General features: G+C 39.8%; 1 protein-coding gene and 1 non-coding gene across 2 annotated transcripts in view; one reads left to right on the top strand and one right to left on the bottom strand.

Moving 5' to 3' along the window:
- Nucleotides 1-24,756, top strand: part of PRORP (protein only RNase P catalytic subunit) — a 113,002-nt gene that overhangs the window by 35,819 nt on the left and 52,427 nt on the right. The gene's annotated exons all lie outside the window — the stretch shown is intronic.
- On the bottom strand, nucleotides 6,485-6,591 carry LOC126003239 (U6 spliceosomal RNA). Its single transcript, XR_007493771.1, has one exon. It is a non-coding gene; the product is annotated as a U6 spliceosomal RNA (small nuclear RNA).

The following is a 24,756-nucleotide window of genomic DNA, read 5'->3' as shown; positions in this document are numbered from 1 at the left end:
TTGACATCCCTCTATTTATAAATAATCAGTATATACTATTGAAAAATATTGATCACTCATTACATTTTTTTCAAACATAGTATGCTTATAAATTAGACTAAGTTTTTATAGGGGTTGGGGATTAAGGAAATCAGTTGTTTTATCAACTGATAAATGCCATTGTGGTTTCTAATAGTGATTTCACAGTTCTTGTAGTTTTTCTATGTGTGTGTGTATTCGGGAAGCAGGAGGGAAGTGTTGGCCCACACTGAGCATTGTTCAGGAATTATTCCTAATTCTGTGCTCAGGAATCATTCCTTGCTGTGCTTGGGTACCATATTAGTGCAAAGTTCTGCAGCATACAGCTAGTACTATGTTTCCAACTGTGTAATAATTATAAAAGTCATAAGGAATTTTTTATCCTTTTTTATAGATTACAATCTATAAAATTAAAAGAAATTATTAGAAAATTAAGACTACTTTGGAGGTATTGACATTCCATTATTCTTTTGGAGCTTGGTAGAGGAGGTGGGCTATTTTTCTTCAAGAAATAGGAGACTGTAGTGTGTGAGCAAGGTTCAAGATGGATTTCTGATGGCAGGGTGGGTGTTGGGCTTGTCTCAACCCCATTCTGAAAAAAACCACAGTTTTTATCCTTATAGTCTTATCTCACCTGAGAGGATTTAACTGCTCACATTATTTGATTTTAGTCCTAAAACTGGGTCCTTTCTTTCTATCAGAGGGTGTAGGGTATATTACTGGAATGCTGTGGTTGATGTAACCTATCCCCCCATTCTTCCTGTGTAACTTGATCTTACCTGCAAGACCCTCCTATTCCTAGGAGGGGTCTTGCTACAGGTAACTACCTTCTCTCTTTCTCTCTCTCTCTCTCTTTCTCTCCCTCCCTCCTTCTCTCTCCCTCCCTCCCTCTCTTCCTCCCTCCCTCCCTCCGTCTTACTCACTCTCTGTGTGTCTCTCTTATTTAGGAGTCTTGTAGCTCTTCAGTCATTTTCATTTTTTGTGAATGATAATTCAGGAAGTCACATTGCCTTAGGTTAAATAATGTCAAACTAAATACTTCCTTCCAATTATGTACCACTCCACCCACTCCATCTGCTTGACATGTGTAGTTCTTATGTATCATATGAGTTCTAGAATAGTCTATAAATATAAGAATAATTATGGTGGGTAGGATAATGGGAAGGCTACCTCCCACACAGTGCTCAGGCACGCAGAGGCCACACTGTGCAGTACTTGACCAACCAAGCTGTACAGATCAAGACTCAGGCTTGAGGGTGCAGTGCTGCTTGGCCCTGTATTACTAGAGATAAAAGAGTCCCACATAGGGAAAAACATGCACCCCAGGTACTTGTACTATCTTCCAAGCCCCTCAGAATGTTAAACATAACCCAACTACTAGTGAAGTAACAGTCAATTAAAACTCAGGTGAAGTAATCAAGAGAACAAGTGGAAAGATCAATGAAGCCTAGCAAAGTTTTTATGATAAATATGACCTTAGATCTTGTCTTTTCAAATGTCCCCAAAAAAGTACTTGGCACAATGTTCGAAACAAAATTTCCACAATTGCCTTTGCTCAAATAATCTGGTATCTATAGAGAAGCAATGTTAGGGACAGTGTTGCTAAGCTCCTGTATTTTATCAACAAGTTGATTCTTCTCTTGGTGCTATCACTGATAAATTTTGTATGATAACTCTTTGGGGTGTGGTGAGATTGTGAATCATTATTGAATGTATTTTACTTCTATGATAGTTGTAAAGCACACTCAGAAACACTCCTACTCCTCAGGTAAGTAGAAACCTGTGACAATTCAATACCCACTTTTTTTTGGGGGGGGGTGTCACACCCAGTAGCACTTAGAGTTTACTCCTAACTACTCTCAGAAATTGCTCCTAGCAAACTTGGGGGACCATATGGGATGCTGGGGTTGAACCTGGGTTCGTCTTGGGTTGGCCACATGCAAGGAAAAATGCCCTACTTCTGTGCTATCTCTCTGGAGTACACCCACTTTAAGCAAAAAATTATTTTAAGTATTTGTTGAGTTGGGGCCGGGTAGGTGGCGCTGGAGGTAAGGTGTCTGCCTTGCAAGCGCTAGCCAAGGAAGGACCACGGTTCGATCCCCCGGCATCCCATATGGTCCCCCCAAGCCAGGGGCGATTTCTGAGCACATAGCCAGGAGTAACCCCTGAGCGTCAAACGGGTGTGGCCCAAAAACCAAAAAAAAAAAAAAAAAAAAAAAAGTATTTGTTGAGTCTAAGTCTAAAAGTAAGAAGCAATTCCAGCATAAGCTATAAATTAAATTTACTTAAACATATTTTAAAGCTATAAACTGTTCTTACTAATAATCTTATAGTGATAATACTTATTTTTTAATTTTGGGCCACACCCGTTGACGCTCAGGGGTTATTCCTGGCTACGTGCTCAGAAATTGCTCCTGGCGTAGGGGACCATATGGGGTACCTGGGTCAGCCGTATGCAACGCAAACACCCTACCATTGTGCCATTGCACTAGCACCAAAGTTAATACTTTTATTAATCATTTTTATCATTTGAGAAGACCATATTTTTATTTTTTAAATAATTTATATTTCTGGGCTGGGCGCGGTGGCGCTAGAGGTGAGGTGTCTGCCTTGCCTGCACTAGCCTAGGATGAACCACGGTTCGATCCCCCGGCGTCCCATATGGTCCCCCAAGCCAGGAGCGACTTCTGAGCTCATAGCCAGGAGTAACCCCTGAGCGTTACCGGGTGTGGCCCTAAAACCAAAAAAAAAAAAAAAATTATATTTCTTTCTTTTGTTTTGTTTTGTTTTGTTTTTTTGTTTTGTTTTTGGCCACACCCACTTGATGCTCAGGGGTTACTCCTGGCTAAGTGCTCAGAAGCTCAGAAATTGCCCCTGGCTTGGGGGGACCATATGGGACGCCAGGGGATCAAACTGCGGTCCTTCCTTGGCTAGTGCTTGCAAGGTAGACACCTTACCTCTAGCGCCACCTCACCAGCCCCAAGTAATTTATATTTCAAAAATTAAAATAATTTATATTTTAGAATTCTTACTATTATAAAGACTAATTATTCTGCCCACATACAATTAAGGCCAGTTGATTAAGATCAGTTCACATCTTAGATTTTTTTTTTTTTTTTGGTTTTTGGGCCACACCCTGTGACGCTCAGGGGTTACTCCTGGCTATGCGCTCAGAAGTTGCTCCTGGCTTCTTGGGGGACCATATGGGATGCCGGGGGATCGAACCGCGGTCCGTCCTAGGCTAGCGCAGGCAAGGCAGGCACCTTACCTCCAGCGCCACCGCCCGGCCCCACATCTTAGATTTTTTGGCAGTGTTTCATTTACATATGTTTGGATAATACTTAAGAGTACATATAATTCTTTAGAGTTTTCACCCCCTCCAAATAAATATTTTTTATTTAAAGGCTAATCTGCCCCACTTCATTCTGTAAGAGATACAGAATGGTTGCAATAATATATACAAAGTAGAAAGTAAACTTAGAATAAGAGTACAATGAAAAAATAAGCTTAGGAAAAATAAGAGGTTTGAAATGGTCACACAAAATGCATACTATTACGTCCTCTACTATTTTGGCTATAAAGTCTTTTAATAAACTTAAGGATGAAAACATAATTACTGGAGAGTAGGGGCTCACTTCTAGTAGTTCTTATGGGGCCATACAGTGCTGAGAATGAAACCTAAATTCCCTGCATGCAAAGCATGCACTCAGCCTTTGAGCTATCTCTCTATCTAACACATAACAATTTTCTTACCTCAGAGTTGGAGCAATAGTACAGCTGGTAGGACATTTGCCTTGCATTTGGCTGACCTAGCATCCAGTACGGTCCTCTGAGCACCACCAGGAATGACCCCCTGAGCACAGAGCCAGGAGTAACAACCTCTGAGCCCTGCCGGGCATACCCCAAAAACAAAAACAAAAACCAAAAAAATTTTTTTCTTAATTCTTTAGGAAAGATATTAAATAAATAATCACATTAGACTCAGGACTATAAGATAAATGAAAATGCATTTACTCTTCAAATGATCCAAAATAACCCTACAAAATATACATAAAAGCTGGAGGATTTACACACAGGAGGCCCAGATTGGATCTTAATGTCCCCCAGTACTGCCAGCAGTGATCCCTAGTCGTAGAGCTAAGAATAGCTTCTGATCACTGCCAGAAGTGCCCCCCCCCCTCATTCAGACATACAAACAAGCACAAATAAATGACAGCAAACTATCAGTGAAGTACATGGGAATTCTATTATCTTTGTAACTTTCTTAAAAGGAACGATTAGGGGCTGGAAAGATTGCATGGAGGTAAGGTGTTTGCCTTTCATGCAGGTCATTGGTTCGAATCCCGGCATCCTATATGGTCCCCCGTGCCTGCCAGGAGCAACTTCTGAGCACTGTCGGGTGGGACCCAAAAACCACAAAAAAAGGAAAAAGGAACAATTAAATATAAAAGTAATTATTTAATTATTTATTTATTTATTTATTTATTTATTTATTGCTAAGAGTGGGCGGACGATGAGAAGGGGCCTAGAGACAATGGTAGAGGAATATTGTCATTTTGGTGGTAGGTAGTCTGCAGAGATACTGTATTCCAAAAACATAAATATTAACAGTACGATGAATCATAGTACCTAGAAGGAAAAAAAAAAAGCAATGCAAAAGGATGTAACTTAAGTGTGATATTACGATATTACACAATTTCTGAGTTGAAAGAATAGCAACCAAACTTTATTTTTCACCCATTTTCTTTGACTTCCTCTATTTCACCCAAAAAGCCTAGACTGTAACTCGACTCTACCTGGAACTGTTCAGAAGGTAATACAGCACCAGGAAGCAAAACCAGGGCAAGTTCCCTGCCCCTGAGTCACATTCTTGGCTTCTAATATTTTTGAAAACACCCTTTTTTAGAGGTTGGAGGGGTGTCACTCCCTGTAACTTTTGACTCTGAGGTGCTCAAGGGCCACCAAGGTGGTGCTCAGGAAACCATACACTGATGGTATCATAGCCAGGGCCTCAGATAAACTAGACTTGTTTCCCAGCCCTAATATTCATTTTTTAAATCTAAAGAACAGAAATAATTTAGTGGGCTGTGCCCAGTTTCTTTGAAGAAAAAATGCTGGCTCACTTTTTTGGTTATTTAGGACTGTGGGATTATGGGATTTATCTGTCTCTACATCAATCAACATCCACATTGTTTCCTGTAATCCCACATAGGACAATAAAAAAGAAAGGCTAGGGGCCGAGAGATAGCACAGCGGTAAGGTGTTTGCCTTTGACACTGAAGGACTGTGGTTCTAATCCCGGCATCCCATATGATTCCTCAAGCCTGCTAGGAGCGATTTCTGAACATAGAGCCAGGAGTAACCCCTGAGTGCTGCCGGGGGGGAGGGGGGGAGGGAGGGAGAGAGAGAGGGGGGGAGGGGGAGGGGGAGGGGGAGGGGAGGGGGGAGGGAGGAGGGAGGGAAAAAAGGTAGTATTTTTTTCTCCTTTTCTCTTTTCCAGACACCCAGAGAGAGAGAGAGAGGAGAGAGAGAGAGAGAGAGAGAGAGAGAGAGAGAGAGAGAGAGAGAGAGAGAGAGAGAGAGAGAGAGAGAGAGAGAGAGAGAGAGAGAGAGAGAGAGAGAGAGAGAGAGAGAGAGAGAGAGAGAGAGAAAAGGTAGTATTTTTTTCTCCTTTTCTCTTTTCCAGACACCCAGTGATGCTTAGGAGTTACTCCTAGTTCTGCACTCACGAATCACTCCTGGTGTTGCTCGGGGACCATATGGGATTCAGAGAATTGAATTAGGTTCAGCCATATACCAGGGGTGGCAAACAGATTCGACACAAAGAGCCAAAATTTTAAACTGTGAGAGTCAGAGAGCCACACCACGTAGTGACCTGCCAAAACGAGCACTCACACAAAAGCATATAATTTTAACAATAATATATTAAATACATAAAAGACAAAGAGCTGTATTCATTTTGGCCGGGAACTGCATGCGGCCCCTGCACTATACTATCTCTTCAACCTGTTTCTGTTTCTTTGTGTAATGGTTTTGTTCAGTCACCTTTGATCATTTTTTTTCTTCAGAACTTAATCTTGCTTGTGGGTTGCCTGTTTTGGAGGATCAGAGTGAGATTCTGGGTTTTTGTCTTTCACTTGTTTCCTTGGCAGTAGAGGGTGCAGGTGAACAGAGAAATGGAAAGACTTAGTATAAACTAGTGCAGACATTTCTCCTCTTCCTGTGTCTCAGGTCATCAAAAAAGACTGTCACTCAAATGAGTAACTTTAGTTAAGTCAAAAAAAGAGGTCTGGGGGCCGGAGAGATAGCATAAAGGTAGGGTGTTTGCCTTGCATGTAGAAGGATCATGGTTCAAATCCCAGCATCCCATATGGGCCCCTGAGCGCTGCCGGGTGTGACCCCCCCAAAAAGGGGGGAAGGTCTGTATAGAATATAGGTTTTCTGTTTGTATAGTTTCAGTTTTTTTTTAAATATTGAACGCTTCATGAATTTGCATATCATCCTTGCGCAGAGGCCATGCTAATCTTCCCTGTATCATTCCAATTTTAGTATATGTGCTGCCAAAGCAAGCACAGTGTTAGAGGTTTTTAATGATGAGCTGGTATCTTTTATAAGTTGGCAAATCATAAATATTTACTTTGGGAGTCAGTGAAAATGCAAAGAAACCTTTCCTTTCTGTGATTTGAAATGTTTTAGAAACTCAAGAATTTTTCCATGTTTGATACACTCAAAACTTTTGGTTATTTTGTATTTTGGCTGTTCCTGTATTTTTCACTGACTTAACTATAGAGAATTGGCACATCTGCCAATTTTATGTAATTACATGGTCACTTGGTCTTTAACAGTTTCTTGGGATACTGTCAGCTGTTTCAAGTGTGTAAACATCTCTTTAACAAGGTTATAAATAGAGGGAGACCATTTTTAGTATTTCTCAAAAACCTGCACAGTTATTTTGATCTGATATAGCCATAGTAGAAATAGGCAGGGATCTTTTCCCCTGTTTTTCCTTCCTGTCCCAATCCTTGATTTTTTTTCCCTTTCTAGAGGACACTGCTCTGTGTCCTCTAAACTTACTCCCTGAGGTTACTTATCTTTGTGTCATTTTTTTGTTTGTTTTGTTTTGTTTTTTTGGTTTTGGGTCATTCCCGGCAGTGCTCAGGGGTTACTCCTGGCTCTATGCTCAGAAATCACTCCTGGCAGGCTCGGGGACCGTATGGGATGCCAGGATTCGAACCACCGTGCTTCTGCATGCAAGGTAAATGCACTACCTCCATGCTATCTCTCCAGCCTCTGTCATTTTTTTTTTAATTTTTTTTTTTATTTAAACACCTTGATTACATACATGATTGTGTTTGGGTTTCAGTCATAAAAGGAACACCACCCATCACCAGTGCAACATTCCCATCACCCAAGTCCCAAATCTCCCTCCTCCCCCCCCAACCCCCGCCTGTACCCTAAACAGGCTCTACATTTCCCTCATACATTCTCAATATTAGGACAGTTCAAAATGTAGTTATTTCTCTAACTAAACTCATCACTCTTTGTGGTGAGCTTCCTGAGGTGAGCTGGAACTTCCAGCTCTTTTCTCTTTTGTGTCTGAAAATTATTATTACAAGGGTGTCTTTCATTTTTCTTAAAACCCATAGATGAGTGAGACCATTCTGCGTTTTTCTCTCTCTCTCTGACTTATTTCACTCAGCATAATAGATTCCATGTACATCCATGTATAGGAAAATTTCATGACTTCATCTCTCCTGACAGCTGCATAATATTCCATTGTGTATATGTACCACAGTTTCTTTAGCCATTCGTCTGTTGAAGGGCATCTTGGTTGTTTCCAGAGTCTTGCTATGGTAAATAGAGCTGCAATGAATATAGGTGTAAGGAAGGGGTTTTTGTATTGTATTTTTGTGTTCCTAGGGTATATTCCTAGGAGTGGTATAGCTGGATCGTATGGGAGCTCGATTTCCAGTTTTTGGAGGAATCTCCATATCGCTTTCCATAAAGGTTGAACTAGACAGCATTCCCACCAGCAGTGGATAAGAGTTCCTTTCTCTCCACATCCCCGCCAACACTGTTTATTCTCATTCTTTGTGATGTGTGCCATTCTCTGGGGTGTGAGGTGGTATCTCATCGTTGTTTTGATTTGCATCTCCCTGATGATTAGTGATGTGGAACATTTTTTCATGTGTCTTTTGGCCATGCGTATTTCTTCTTTGTCAAAGTGTCTGTTCATTTCTTCTCCCCATTTTTTGATGGGGTTAGATGTTTTTTTCTTGTAAAGTTCTGTCAGTGCCTTGTATATTTTGGAGATTAGCCCCTTATCTGATGGGTATTGGGTGAATAGTTTCTCCCACTCAGTGGGTGGAGTCAAGCTCTCACTGTTTGCAGATGACATGATACTCTACTTAGAAAACCCTAAAGACTCTATCAAAAAGCTTCTAGAAACAATAGACTCATATAGCAAGGTGGCAGGCTACAAAATTAACACACAAAAATCAATGGCCTTTCTATATACCAATAGTAATAAGGATGAAATGGACATTAAGAAAACAACCCCATTCACAATAGTACCACACAAACTCAAATATCTTGGAATCAACTTGACTAAATATGTGAAGGACCTATACAAAGAAAACTATAAAACTCTGCTCCAAGAAATAAGAGAGGACACACGGAAATGGAAACACATACCCTGCTCATGGATTGGCAGGATTAACATCATCAAAATGTCAATACTCCCCAAGGCATTATACAGATTTAATGCCATCCCTCTAAAGATACCCATGACATTCTTCAAAGAAGTGGATCAGACACTTTTGAAATTCATTTGGAACAATAAACACCCTCGAATAGCTAAAGCAATCATTGGGAAAAAGAATATGGGAGGAATTACTTTTCCCAACTTTAAACTGTACTACAAAGCAACAATTATCAAAACAGCATGGTATTGGAATAAGGATAGGTCCTCAGATCAGTGGAATAGGCTTGAATACTCAGAAAATGTTCCCCAGAGATACAACCATCTAATTTTTGATAAAGGAGCAGGAAATCCTAAATGGAGCAGGGAAAGCCTCTTCAACAAGTGGTGTTGGCACAATTGGATAGCCACTTGCAAAAAATTGAACTTAGACCCCCAGCTAACATCATGTACGAAGGTAAAATCCAAATGGATTAAAGACCTCGATATCAGCCCCAAAACCATAAGATATATAGAACAGCACATAGGCAAAACACTACAGGACATTACAGGCATCTTCAAGGAGGAAACTGCACTCTCCAAGCAAGTGAAAGCAGAGATTAACAGATGGGAATATATTAAGCTGAGAAGCTTCTGTCATTTTTTTTTAACACACAAACTTGATCCTACTAACTCAAGCCCTTCACCAGATTTTTCCCTCAGGTAATACATGGTCTTAGACTGCAAGTGACCCTGTGACCACCAACTTGACACTTTCTACACTCAGAAAGGAACAGGTCCTCTTTTTATGGCTTTCTTGGCACTCCTCTTTCCTGAAGGATGAAGTGTCTATGCTCCTAAATAAATACTGCCCATTTAGAAGATAATAACCAAAGGCATATATTAATTTCTAGTAGAATGTGTGTGTGCCATTTTAGAAACTATAAAGTATTGCCTTATGCTTTTTCTGTGCACTCTTTGTTTTTCTCAAAATTAACTATACCCAGCTTTATTCAAGATAAACAATCCTTGAAAAGGACATAGGCAGACAGGTTTTTTTTTTTTGGTTTTGGTTTTGGTTTTTGGTTTATGGGCCATACACTGTATGCTGGCTCTGCACTCAGAAATCACTCCTGGCCAGGATTGTTGGACCATTTGGGATGCTGGGGGTTGAACCCATGTCACCTGCTTGCTAGGCAAGCACCCTTACTGCTGTTCTATCACTCCTGCCCCACAGGCAGACAGTTGTTAACTGTATACAACCATTTTTACACTCCTTTCTTCAATGAACTCCCCTCATAAGAAAGCCACACTTTTCTGACTGGAGTCATTCAAAACACAGAAGAAAAGAAGTTTATGCTTAGACTGCAGCAACCCAAGAGAACAAGAAGGTCCCTGAAGTGCCTGAAACCCTGAAGAAGAGGCAAAAGAATCTTGCAGAGATGCAGATCAAGCATCTGAGAAGAAACTGGGAAATTGGACAATTTCTTCACAAGGTAAGAAGGAACCTTATCAATGAAGAAACGAAGCACTTTCAAGGATTATAGGCACATGTATAGAACATAGATCTCAGTGGCTAAGAGAGTGAGAAAAAGCTGGCAGTTTTTACCTATATATATAGAGAAACCAAACTGGCAATTGTCACCAGGATCAGAGGTATAGTTTGAGTCCCAGGGTTTGAAAAGTGATACACTTGCCTGCCTTTTCTGGACCTTAGTGACACCTTTGTTAAACTCATCAGGCTTCAGTGTACCTGCTGAGATTGTGGAACAACACCTTGTATGGGGGTGGGCAGGTACCCAAAACTGAAATCGAGAAATCAGTTGATCTACATGTGTGGTTGTGGCAAAATATATAAAATAAAAATTGCCCTGATAGATATGCATAGCTTGCTTGAACTCTTGGAAAATATGGCATCATCTGGAAGATTTGATTCATTCATTCAATCTGTACTGTTAGAAAACACTTCAAAGAAACAAATAACTTCTTTGGCCCTTCCAGTTGTTATCTTTCAAGGTGGAATGAAGAAAAATATCGCTGTTTTAGATAAGGGGGTCATGCTAGCCACAGGAAGACCAGATCAACTGACTGATTAGAAAGACGAATTAAGAATCTACCATATTTTTGTAATCTGGTCAGTTAATACACAAATACTTTCAAATGAAAACAATTTAACAAAAATCAGAAAGTTACTCTAACATACCCGATGGTCCCTCAAGCCAGGAGCGATTTCAGAGCGCATCGTAAGGAGTAACCCCTGAGCGTCACCGTGTGTAGCCTAAAAACCAAAAAAAAAAAAAAGCTACTCTAAAACTTCACTATGTCTTCACTGGATGCTCCTCACAGGGAATGTTTTAGAAGGAAGATTGGTATTTCTTATGCAGTACGTTACTCAATAACTCAGAAGTTGATCCTGACTTTCAGGAATTGAGGGGAAAACGGCAGAACAGTGCATCTTAAGAGCCACCATCTGAGAAAGGGCCTTCTGATCCTGGATGGCAGCATTCTCTCAAGGGGTGCCAGAAAGTGCAGGGAACAGAGGACGCACACACAAATCTCAGCTCTCTTACAACACAAGACATTTGTGACAATATAGCTAATGTGGGTGAATCAAAGAATTTTTCTTCCTTGGAAAACAGACTGAAAAAACCAGTATGGTAGGCAGCTCCCCCAGTGCCCCAATTCCATCCAGTTTTGTGACTTGGTAGTGACTTAGGCTTTCCTCTCCCTCCCACCGCTGCTCCCTGCAAACAACAATGAAGCATTTTGTGTGCTAACAGCATAGCCTTTTGCTTTGGTTTTAGGGCCACACCTGGTGGTACTCAGCGCTTACTCCTGACTTTATTCTCAGAGACCACTTCTAACAGGACTTAAGGGATCATATGTGATGCGAGGATCAAACTTGTGTTAAGTGTGTGCAAAGTGAACACCTCACCTACTGTTCTATCTCTCAGGCTCAGAAGATAAATTTTTTTTTCCTTTTGGTTTCTGGGCCAGATCTGGTGGTTTGTTACTCCTGGCTCTGTGCTCAGAAATGACTTATGGCAGGTTCGGGGACCATATGGGATGCCAGGAATCGAACCCAGGTTCAATGCAAGGCAAACACCCTACTGCTGTGTTATTACTTCGGTCCCCAAAGATAGAAATTAACTCATGCTTTTAGGTGATCATTGAAATGCTATGGAATAAGAAAGGAAAGTTCTAAGATAGAGCTTTAAGAAACTTGTGGAGTTTGTGTTTGTAAAGTAGATGAAGTAATTACACAGGTTAGAGATAAACTAGAAGTGCATGTTACTATGATTTCCCAGGGAAAAGTGTTTCAAAAGGGAGGTAGAAGTTAATATTGTCAGATATTACAAAATCACCACAGAGAATGAGGGTGGGAAAATTATTGAATATTGTGGTATAGATCTCATTGGTGACCTTAAAGATACAGAGATGTGGAGGGAAGAGATCCACAGCCATGCTGAAATGGACTGAGGGGCATGTGGGAACATACACACATTCCTGTGTGCATCTCCTTTACCCTTACACAGACACTGCACACCTTACTTTACCTCTGACACTACATATCAAGCAACTTCATGTGGTGCCAACTGGGTGTCCTATAGTTCAGTTTAATTGTGCAACTACGTGAAGTTCATGTCATCCCATAGGTTAAGGAGCATTGCAATTCCTAAGCCCTGTCAGTGCTGATTGTAAGTCCCAGTAGTGCCTATACTTTCTGACTGACTTGAGATAAATTGGAGGAGTTCTACTAGGGGATCATTGGCAAGACATCATAGATCTAGGGAAACACAACTCTAGGATTATTATATAAAGGCTATGACAAAGGACTTAGATGAACAATGACATGAAGAGATACAAAGGGCAACTCTGGGAGGGTCCTGATTGCAGGACCTCACACTTCGATGGCATTGGGTTACCAGCAGAGAGGTGTTCTCTGAGACAGTTTCCAAACCACAAATTTTTAGAACATTTATGGTAACTTAATTTCAGCAGAATGATTGATCATCACCTCAGTTTCCAGCCTCATTCTCCTTTCTAGAGGGTAGGAGGAGGGGTTGAACACAGATTCCATTTAGGACTTTTTCCTTCAGCTATCTCGGTGTAAATTATGAGTTGTCTCATGAGAACAGAAGCTTTCTCAATCATACAGGAAATTCCATGAGACTTAGGAACTCATCAGAAACTGATTAAAGAACAAATATTAGAACAATAGATGCTTCCAGTTCTCTAATCACTTGAAAATTACAGAATTCTCGGGGCTGGGAAGGTGGCACTAGAGGTAAGGTGTCTGCCTCACAAGGCTAGCGTAGGACGGACCGTGGTTCAATCCCCCGGTGTCCCATATGGTCCCCCCTCCTAGCCAGGGGCGATTTCTGAGTGCATAGCCAGGAGTAACCCCTGAACATCAAATGGGTGTGGCCCCCCCAAAAAAAAAAACAAAAAAAAATTACAGAATTCTCTATACCATAGACCAGGGCATATGTAAATCTGGAGTGGTCAAGTGTGAGCAATGATAATGTAGAGTAGTGGGCCCAGAGAGATAGCACAGTGGCGTTTGCCTTGCAAGTAGCCGATCCAAGACCAAAGGTGGTTGTTTCGAATCCCGGTGTCCCATATGGTCCCCCGTGCCTGCCAGGAGCTATTTCTGAGCAGACAGCCAGGAGTAACCCCTGAGCACCGCCGGGTGTGGCCCAAAAACCAAAAAAAAAAAAAAAAAAAAAAAGATAATGTAGAGTAGCTAAGAAAGTAGAGAGTAATGGGCCAGAATATAGGTGGAGTATTTGCTCAAGCAGGCAATATGGAGAACATCAGGTAAGCAAGATATTTTCTAAAAGTGAAGATATATTATTTGCCTATAGAGCTTATATTTAACAGAATTTGTTTTTTGTTTGTTTTTGACGTGGGGTGTTTTTGTTGTTTGTTTGGTGATGGAAAGGCCACGTTCAAGGCTTACTTTTGATTGGGGAATTGAACTTGGGTCAGAAATGTGCAATGCAAGCACCTTAGCCTCTGTACTAACCTCTTCAGTCCCACAGACCATTTTGATGAATGTATTAAGGAGCTTGCCTTGCACATAGCTGACCCAAGTTTAGTTCTCTGGTATTCCATGTTACCCAGAGCACCACCAAGAGTGATCCTTGAGCACAGAGTCAAGGCTAAGCCCTCAGCATAGCTGGGTGTGCCTCAAAAATCCCAAATCAAACAAATGCAAAAATTTTGTTTGTGCTTTTTAACCCTCATTTCCTTTCCCTTTCTCCTTCCTTTCCTTCCATCCTTCCTCTTTCCCGCCTCCTTTCCCTCCCATTCCTTCCCCCATTCAATCATGTTCAGAGGATCATCCCAGGCCAAGGATGTTGATCTCTGTCTAGATCCAAAAATATCTTTCTTTTTAAAAACTAAAGTAATATTCCATTATACAAAAGTTTCAGGTGGGCATCATTGAAAAATCAATGTGCATAGTTTTCATACCATAAGACACTTTTTTCCCTCCAAAAGATGGAGAAAATGTCTGTGTATCTTATGGAGTGAATGCCACTTGGAGCTGAAGCCTCCATATTTTATTTAAAAAAAAGTTAGGTAAATGTGTTTATCCAGGTGTGGACTGGCATATTGTAAATATACTTTAGCGTCTCAGGCTGGTTGTTCCCAGCTGCTGTCTCCTGATGGCTTCTCACATTGCACCATTTGCTTTAGAATATTTTTTTCTTGTTTTCCTCATCTAAAACCTATGTGCATTTTATGGTCAGGTGCGTCTTATAGAGCAAAAAAATTACGATATGTTATATAAAGTTTACCACTATCAGTTCAGATCTGTTCTCACCATGCATTTGTTCCTTTTTTTGTTTCCATTTACTCTCTCCTCTTCTGCTTTCCTTCTGGTAGCCACCAATTAATTGTAGAGTCCAAAAGTTTGTTATTTTTGTTGTTTTATTAGCTCCTTTGTTTTCACCATATGCCACATAAGTGAAGATATATACCCCCCCATCTGGCTCATTTTACTAAATACAGTGCCATCTAGGCTGTTATATTGTTGCAAATGGTAGAGATTTTTTTTAAATATAAATGAGTAATATTTTATATCTTCTAAACCAATTCATAAGTCAGTGGACAGTTAGGTTGTTTCCAATTATTGGCTATATCATTGTAAATAATTGTAGTAAGGATGGTAGTGCATAAAATATTCTGTTGGCTTTGTTTTATTTTGTTTTGTTTGGGGGCCATACCTGCACTCACTCAGAAGTTACTCCTGACTGTGTGCTCAGAAATAACTCCTAGCAGGCTTGGGGAACCATAGGCGATGACAGGTATTGAACACAGGTCAGCCATATGTAAGGCAAATGCCCTACCTGCTATGCTATTGCTCTGGTCCCAGTTGGCTTTTTTTTTTTTTTTTTTTTTTTGAGGGGGGGAGGGTAAGGAAAGGTCCTGGATTATTTTCAGAATAAATTAAAAGTCATTTTAGACTAACACTTAGTAAACTAACATTTAATAAAATTAGTTCTTTGTGCTTTCATGAGAACAAAGAAATTGTATATTAAATAGATTTAATGTTAGCAGTGGTTTGCTTTACCTTGCTTCAGTGACATTCAGAACTAGTATAAAGTTATTCTGATAATGTATTGTTCTGTTATTGCATTGAAACAGAAAGGAAAAAAAAACTGATTTAAAATTCAGCAGAGAGGCTGGAGGTAGGGTGTTTGCCTTGAACACAGCCAACCCAGGTTTGATCCCCTGCATCCCATGTGGTCCCCAAATCTGGAGTAACTTCTTTTTTGTTTTTTGGACCACACCCATTTGATGCTCAGGGGTTACTCCTGGCTAAGCGCTCAGAAATTGCCCCTGGCTTGGGGGACCATATGGGATGCCGGGGATCGAACCGTGGTCCTTGGCTAGTGCTTGCAAGGCAGAGACACCTTACCTCTAGCGCCACCTCACCGGCCCCATAAATCTGGAGTAACTTCCGAGTGTAGAGCCAGTACTAACCCTGAGCACTACCAGGTGTGGCACACACACACACACACACAAAAAAAAAAGCAAACAAACAAAAATTCAGGCAGAAGTATCATCACATCATTTACTCAATTGGTTCATTAAGTTACCAAGCACTAAATGTGTATGCTTTGTTTAGTTATCTTGAGCTTTGTATTTTTCAAACAGTATCTGTTATCTCCTTTATCTCACAACCACAAAAAGCTTTCTACAGAATAATAACATATAGTTTTAGGTAATATTTTTCTCTTCCTACTTTTCTCCTTTCTTATTCTTTTCTTTCACTTCAAACTTTGTTAAAGGTGATATGTCACATGGCCGTGTTACTGGAAAGTTTGGGGAGAAAATTTGTGAAAGAGTACAGGTTAAAAGAAATGGTTTTTTCTGCTGAAAAAGAAATAGGTCAATGAGACCACAGGATCTAACGTTTAATTTTGTTTGCTGAAAGCTGAAGACTTATGTCAAGACTCCTTATGTCAAAACTTTGCTAATCTTTAGATTACCTCTTTAGAAGAATACTGTTTCGTTTCTTAAAAATAAAATTCTGGTAATTTTATTATTGTAATATATGTTTTAGTGGTAATTACTTTGGTACAAAAATTCCAAATTTACTTAGGCTGTCTCCATTGTCTCCAACAGCATTTATCAGAATATTATTTTGTTTGTTTTTGTTTTGGGGCCACACCCAGCGGTTCTCAGGAGTTACTCCTGGCTCTGTGCTCAGAAATCGCTCCTGGTAGGTTCAAGGGACCATATGGGATGCCGGGGATTGAACCCAGGTCTGTCCCAGGTTGTCTGCTTGCAAGGCAAACTCCCTACCACTGCCCTATCATTCCGGACCCTTATCAGAATATTCTAATCACTTTTTTTTAGCTAATATGTTTTTAGCTAATATTTTGTTTTAAGGTCTGGTGATTGGTATATCAAAAGTACAGAGGTAAGCGCCAAAGTAGTACTGCAGCTTGGTGGTAAAGTAATGAGACCTTGGGTCAATAGTCCTAGACATTTCAGACAAAGCAAAATGAAACAAAAAAATGTAAAAGTGAAAGAAGTATAGTCCTCAGATCTCAAGGATTTTATACTCAGTGAAAATAAGAAATAGAAAAAAGATAATTGTGGGGCTGGAGAGATAGTACAGTGGTAGGGTGTTTGCCTTGCAAGCAGCAGACTGGGAAGGAACCCGATTTGATTCCAGGCATCCCATATGGTTCCCCAGCCTGCCAGGGGCGATTTCTGAGTGAAGAGCCAGGAGTAATCCCTGAGCAACACTAAGTGTGGCCTAACAACCAATCAATCAATTAATAAAAAGGTAATTGTCTCTTATAGAAGACAACGATTAACATGTTTATTGTACCAGTAACTCTACAAATAGGAACAGCAAGTAGCATTTCTTAGATGACTTTGGTTTTCCCATTTCTTAGATGACTTTGGTTTTCCCATTTCTTAGATAGTTTTGGTTTTCCCTTTTCAAACTAAGTCCTCCTACCCGATTGCTCAGAAGCATTTGGTATTTTCAGTTAACTTATTCACAATGACACAGCACTTTTTTTCCCCATGGTTTTTGGTAACACTTATTACACATTTCACATGTAGTAGAAACTGTTTTAAGTTCCTTATGTGCACTCCTTTAATCTTCACAGCAGTTTATTAGGCATTATTTCTATTTTATAGAGCAAAATCCGAGTTAAAGTCAGAAACAGCCTGGTAATAAACTTATCATTAATAAATGTTAGAATTAAGAGTTAAGCCAGAGCCTTAGCTTAATGATACTTATATTTTCTCTGTGAACTTTGACAACTTTCTGCATCTCTGCTTTAAACTTCAAGAGAAAGGAAAACAATCAATGTTGTCTTTCTCATTTGTTTTAAGTGGACGTTTCCTTGAAATAAAAAATATTCATGGCTGGAGAGATAGTATAGCAAGTAGGGTTCTTCTTGCTTTGCATGATTTCACCTAGGTTTGATGGCTGATACCCTATTTGGTCCCCCAAGCCACACCAGGAGTGGTCCTTCAGCTTAGTGCCAGGAGTAAATCCTGAGCATTGCTGTGTGTAGCTCTAAAAAAACAACAACAAAATATTCAGTCTCCCAGTAATACTATCCCCAGTTTTTTCCCTTAGTGTGTACAGCTTCTTTAGTATGACTAATTTCTTCTTGCTTTGTGGGGCTTAGTTTTGGAATCTTCTTCAGTTTTCCCTTCGTTCTCACAATTCCCCACTCCCACCCACCCCAATCCCTCTTCTGTCTGACTACATGGCATCTTCTGAATGTGATGTGTATGTATGTGAGAACATACATGTATGTAGGTGAGAACCTGCTCACATCTCTCTCATAAGTTCCTCCATGCCAAGGACTTCTTCAAAGCTTTTGCAAATCACAAAGTACAGCTCTGTCTCACATATGGAAGGTATATCAGTATTTAACTCATTTATTTTTAGACAGGGCAGAATGTTTGATAGCCCTTTTAAATCTGTATTTTTCCTCTAAAAGCCATGACATAGCTGGAGTAGTGAAATAACTTACCATTTTATTTAATCTAACATAAACTATTTCATTCACACATTTAATTGATTTTTAGAAATGCTTTATGATTTATGTAAATAACAATTTTCATTAGAAGCCCAATTTTGCAATTCTAACTAATCATATCTCAAGTGCTTATTACCAACCTGTGTAAAGTGTCTATGATATTATTGGACAAGGTAGTTCTAGACCTCCAGTTTTCTCATAAATTTTAAGTCTGAATATACAGTCAAATTTCTTAATGGAATATCATAAAAGGCAACATTCTTCATCACAACAAACTCTTATTACACACTTTCATAGAAAATAACTTTTAGCATTTTTTTTGTTGGGGGGGGTCACACCTTGCTGTGCTTAGGGTTTTTTCCTTAGTGTGTGCAGCTTCTTTAGTATGTCTAATTTCTTCTAGCCATATGGGGCTTAGTTTTAAAACCTTTAGTTTTGGTCTGGATGCTGTTTCTTCACTCTGGATCATTCCTGATGGTGGTGCATAGAGGGGACCGTATGGGGTGCCAGGAATTGAACCCAGGTCAGCTAAGTACAAGGCAAACTCCCTACCTATTTGTACCATCAAGCACACCTACCTGCTGTTCTGCCTGTCGTTGAAGTAATGTTTTATTTCAGTTGGCCTTATCAAACATTCTGTACGCTTTTCTAAAACAATTAATTTCCCTTTAAAATAGGCATCACTTCTCATTTGAATTTACTTACATTCCCTACAGAAAAATTATAACTTTTTTACATTCTGGCCACTATGCCTCTATTTTCATGCTCTCTTCCAGTGTATTATCTTCCATTTATATTAGATCACTTCTCTAGAATATTATCATTTTATGTTATTGTTATTGTTGTTTTGGGGCCACACCAGGCAGTACTCAGGACTTATTTCTGACTCTACTGGGAGGTATCACTCTTAGTGTATTCTAGTGACCATGCGTAGCTTCTGAGTGACCTTACCCCTAGCCATTGAGCCACAAGAAAAGAAGGCATGGAAAAATAAATGAATTAAATTTAAGATGCATGCTAGTGTTAAAATACCAGTACAGAACTCAACATTCACTGAGAAATTGTTCTGCCCACTGACTTGTTGATTGAAGCTCATAAAGTTACATGTGATTAAAGCTCATGGGGCTGTACACCCACAGACAGAAAAAAAAGAAGTGGATTAGCAGTTCTAACTTTTTTTTCTTTGACTAGAAGGGAAGACCTTTGGTTGAATAAATAGAAAAAGAAATATGTTTCTATCTATAGTTTCCCTTTCCCACTAACAAAATACTTATTTTTAACTTTTAATGAGTAGTTGCAAGTCTTGACTAGCCCATGGAGAAGACTTAACCTGGGAAGCCAACAGGACTGGCAAGAATAGCTAGTGTTTTGACAGTGTCAGGATCTTGCAGGAAGAGGCCCGTGTTGATAAGTATCAATTATCTTGAAAAGTAGCACATGTGACTAGCCAGAAATACCTGAAATGTTGCCTAATTTAGATATTGGATGCAGAAATGAGTTTAACACCTGAAATACTTAGATAGGTTTGATGAGATTCTGAAAATATGCGCCAAACAACACAACTCCTCCAAGTTTTTATTTTTGTTTTAGTTTTTTTAGTTAAAAAAAAAAGTACGTTAAAATTTTATGTCCACATAACATTACACCATAATCAGAGTGATAGAGTTACCACAGTGGAATGATAAACAATTTTTAGTAGGTGTATAATGTTGTAAATATTTTTGTTTTTTGTTTGTTTGCTTGGGGCCACACCTGGTGATGGTCAGGGGTTACTTACTCATTGCAGTGTTTAGGTGACACTGTGGTGTCAGGAATTGAACCGCGGGCTCCTGACTGCAAGTGTGCCAACTCTTTGACCTGTCTTGCCAACTAAAGATTATTTTAAAGTATTTTTCACAGATGCCTCTTTTATTGTCATTACAGTTTGTAATCTCATAATTCATTTGGTCTTCTTTACTAACAGTTTTTCACCCAAGAAGGTAAGCTTTAGGAAAACAAGGGTCTTATCTCTTTTGTTCATGATTATATATTCCCAGCACCTAAAGCTATGCCTGTGAGTAATTACTGCTTGTTAAATTTTGTCAAAAGATTGAAGGATTCTTATCTTTATGATTCATTTATAGACAACTATCGGCCACAAATGAGTATTAAATCTCCAGAACATCTGCTCTATAAAGATTGTTAATACTAATATAATAAAAGTCACAACACTACTCTTGTCATCAATTATCAAAATGCCTTTTATATTTTTATATTAATTATGCTTCAAATAAGAGGGGAACAGAAAGTAGTCTTCAAAGAGTATTATACTCTCAAATCTAAGATAGAAGAATGGTAGAAACTGATTTCCCTATAGTTTGGGGAAAGAATTTTATAGTTTTTCTTGTTATGCTTTTTTTCCTTGGTCTTTGGGGCCACACCCAGCAGCGCTCAGGGGTCATTCCTGACAGGCTCAGGGGACCATATGAGATGCCGGGTTCATCCTGAGTTGACTTCATGCAAGTGCCCTACTACTATGCTATCGCTGTGGCCCATTATGCTGTTTTTATACTTTTTTTAAGACAGTCTAGGACTTGTAGAAATTAAATTTTAGGTTTTACTCCAGAATAAATATATGCTAACAGAATATATGCTAACATTTTCTCAGAAGTCCTATACTAATAGAATCTTTTCTCATAAAGATTTTATTTTCTAGCTTTAAACCATGATTTTACTTATCATCTGTTGCTTCTCTATAGAAGTATATTGGCCTTCATACTTCCTAAGAATGGAGAACATTTTCCAGTTCTTAAAATACTTAATAAATAAAGAGTGGGAAGATCAAAAACATAAGCTATGCTAGGGATCTAATGCAGACCATTTTAAATTTATACCCTTGTCTGATCTCTTCTTTTGGAACCTCAGTTTTCTTATTTTAATCTGATATCAGGCTAATAGTCATTAACAATTCTTTGAGGTCTAAACACTTAATAATTCTAACATGGGTTTCTGGCTGCATGGCATCCATACTAACCTTTTGTTTTAGAACCATGCTTCCCTAAAGGAAAATATCATTTTTTTTTTTTGGTGGTTTTTTTTTTTTGGGGGGGGGTCACACCCGGCAGTGCTCAAGGGTTATTCCTGACTCCATGCTCAGAAATTGCTCCTGGCAGGCACGGGGGACCATATGGGACGCCGGGATTCGAACCGATGACCTTCTGCATGAAAGGTAAACGCCTTACCTCCATGCTATCTCTCTGGCCCCAGGAAAATATCTTTGATCACTGTTTCCCTTTGTTGCTCCCAGACAAATAGGGGCTGGCAGAATATTAGAAATTAACTTCAGCAACTTTTCAGGTGTGCCAACAATTCATAAGATGCCCTTTTTAAAATGTCATTGTTCAAGTCACATAACTACAAACATTTATAATAAACAACATATAAGAAAATTTTTTGTTTGTTTTTGGGTCACACCTGGTACCTGGTAGTGTTTATAGGTAATTCCCAGCTCTTTGCTCATGGATTCCTCCTGTTATTTTCACGGAACGTGATTATATCGGGGATTGAACATAGGCCTCCTACATACAGAGCATGTGCTCAGCACATTGAGCTCTATCTCTCCAGTCCTTGAGGTGGTCTTCTGATATTCAATACCACTACTTTCTTTAGGAAACACTTTCATCATGCATGTTTAATTTCCAAGCTTTCACTTTTCCTTCTTGTTTGTTTGTTTATGGGGGTGTCACACCTGGCAGTGCTCAGGGGTTACTCCTGGCTCCACGCTCAGAAATCGATCCTGGCAAGCTCGGGGGACCATATGGGATACCAGAATTCGAACCAATGACCTTCTGCATGAAAGGCAAACACCTTACCTCCATGCTATCTCTCCGGCCCCACTTTTCCTTCTTTAGAGATAATTAGGTTTTTTTTGGGGGGGCCACACCCGGCAGTGCTCAGGGGTTACTCCTGGCTGTCTGCTCAGAAATAGCTCCTGGCAGGCACGGGGGGACCATATGGGACACCGGGATTTGAACCAACCACCTTAGGTCCTGGATCGGCTGCTTGCAAGGCAAACGCCGCTGTGCTATCTCTCTGGGCCCGATAATTAGGTTTTAATGAGTAAATACTTAGGTATATATATTATATTTTATTATATGTAACATTAAGTAGTAATGGTTATATATTTATATATGTAAGTTTTATTGGTAGATTGGGTCTAAAATAGTAATTTATTTGGGGGCCAGAGTGATAGCACAGAGATAGGGCCTTGCACGCCTTGCATTTGGCTGACCCAGGATGGACCTGGGTTCTATTCCCGGTGTTCCATCTGGTCCCCCGAGCAAGGAGTGATTTCTGAGCGCGTAGCAAGGAGTAACCCCTTAGTGTCACTGGGTGTGGCCCAAAAACAAAAAAAAAAAAGTAATTTATTTGAAGTCACTTTTCATTGCTTGCCTACTTGTCTTGTACTTTTCTTTTTCAGTCCTTGTCCAACATTTCCAACCTGTATATAATTTTGGCTGGTTTTAGTTTTGTTTTGTTTTTGATCTTTGGGCCACACCTGGTAGTCCTCAGAGGTTACTCAGGAATTATTGCTGGAGGTGCTCAGGGGACAGTATCCGATGCTGAAGAGCAAACCTGGTCTGGCTGCATGTAAGGCAAAATGCTCTACCCACTGGGCTTTCGCTCTGGTCCCGTGGGTATTTATTTTTGTTTGTCATTTCCTTTTGCTTGTATGTTTAGTTTTTTCCCTGGCACCACATGCCATCCCTGGGAATGCTCAGGGCCTACTCCTTGTTCTGTGCTCAGAAATTACTCCTGGAAAGGCTTTGCAGGACTATAAGTGGTGCTGGGGATAAGACCCAGGTTGGTCATAATTAAAGATAAGCACTTTATCCACTGTACTATTCTCTCTGGCCATTAGTTATTGCTTCTTAATATTACACTTACTGCTCCAAACAGGAAAACATGTTTTGTTTCTTTCTATACCTATAAAATATCTAGACTCTGAAAAGTGATCAGCATAGTTTAGAGCAGGGGTGGGCGAACACGTGGCTCTCGAACCTCATGCGGCTCTCGGCCAAAATGAATGCGGCTCTTTGCCTCTTATCATTACTTTGTATACTGTGGCTCTTTGCCAAGTTTGGATTTTGTCATGCTGCTTCTGAGGAGAGACCTCTGAGGAAAGATCTCCGAGCGCGGAATCCCGCCCCCAGGCTGTGTCATCCCGTCTCCCATCCCTCGGAAACAACTGCACGGGCCTGTGAGCTGGGGGACTCATGTGTCACATGTTGTGTCACATCTTGCCGTTAGTTCTGAGTGTGGAGAACACAGCACACCCTCACCATCACTGCAGGATTTTGACCCTCACTCAAAATGGCAAAATGCAATATGTGTTTAATATATTATTGTTAAAATTAGATGCTTTTGTGTGAGTGTTTGTCTGTTTTGTCAGGTCACTGCGTGATGTGGCTCTGACTCTCACAGTTTAAAATTTTGGCTCTTTGTGTCGAACTTGTTCGCCACCCCTGGTTTAGAGGGTATCAGGCTAAGAGGATCTCACTAGAAATAAATACCAGGGGCAACAACAAAAGATATCCACCAATAAATAGCTGGACAGTTCAGAAAAATCTTCAATAAGAACTAGTGCCCAAACTCCAGTCTCTGAAAAAAAAAATAGCCTCAAAATCTGGCATACAATGAACAGTATTAGAGATTTGGTTCAAAAACTCCAAAGCAAACCATAAAAGCAAGTATTTTCTTGGTGAAATATGAACATTAACATTCACACGTCAAAAACACATTTAGTAAAATATAAAGTAAAAATCTGAAACTAAAGAAATGCAATCATGACAATTGCCTGAGAAAACAAAGTCAAGAGCAATACAGGCAAAGTACCTCGGTTACAGTAGTGTCCCGCATTTCTACAAGATCATCACAGACTCCAGTCCAAGGCAGCACTTTCCCATGTTGGGTTCTTGCAGACTAGTTTGTTTCTTATAAACAGCCTATTACAAGGAGCTAGATGATAATACAGTGGGTAAGGTGTTTATTTTGCTCATAGTTAACCAGAGCTCAATCCCTGGCCATCAACATGGTCTTACCCAGCCCCAACCAGTGTGCTGGGTACTGCCCAACAAAACAGCCTATTATAATTAGTACCCAAAACCCTAACATAGCGTTTGCCAAAGTCGGTGATTCCACCCTTTAAGATCACTGGAATAATGGCAGGGGACCATTATAGGCATAGTTGTGGGGCACTTACTGTTTGCTTAAATAGTTTTCCTGTGGGGGAACTGTATGTTTTCTTCTAAATGGGGGCCAGGTAAGTTTGGGAATATCTGCCTAACGTAGACTGCCAATTTTGGACTCTCACTATCTGTCTTCAGGCTGAGTCTTAATTCTCTATAGCCTCTTCACTCATAGATAGAAATTAATGAGCAGTTCTGTCTGTCTATGAAAAAAATTTTTATTTTGGGAGGTTAACTTTTCTTATTTTTTTCATTTGTATATATATATATATATATATATATATATATATATATATATAAAATT

Source organism: Suncus etruscus, chromosome 2 (genome assembly GCF_024139225.1).
Source record: "Suncus etruscus isolate mSunEtr1 chromosome 2, mSunEtr1.pri.cur, whole genome shotgun sequence".
Classification (NCBI taxonomy): Eukaryota; Metazoa; Chordata; class Mammalia; order Eulipotyphla; family Soricidae; genus Suncus; species Suncus etruscus.
Note: the sequence above shows the minus strand (reverse complement) of the source record. Positions and strands in the feature narration are given on the sequence as shown.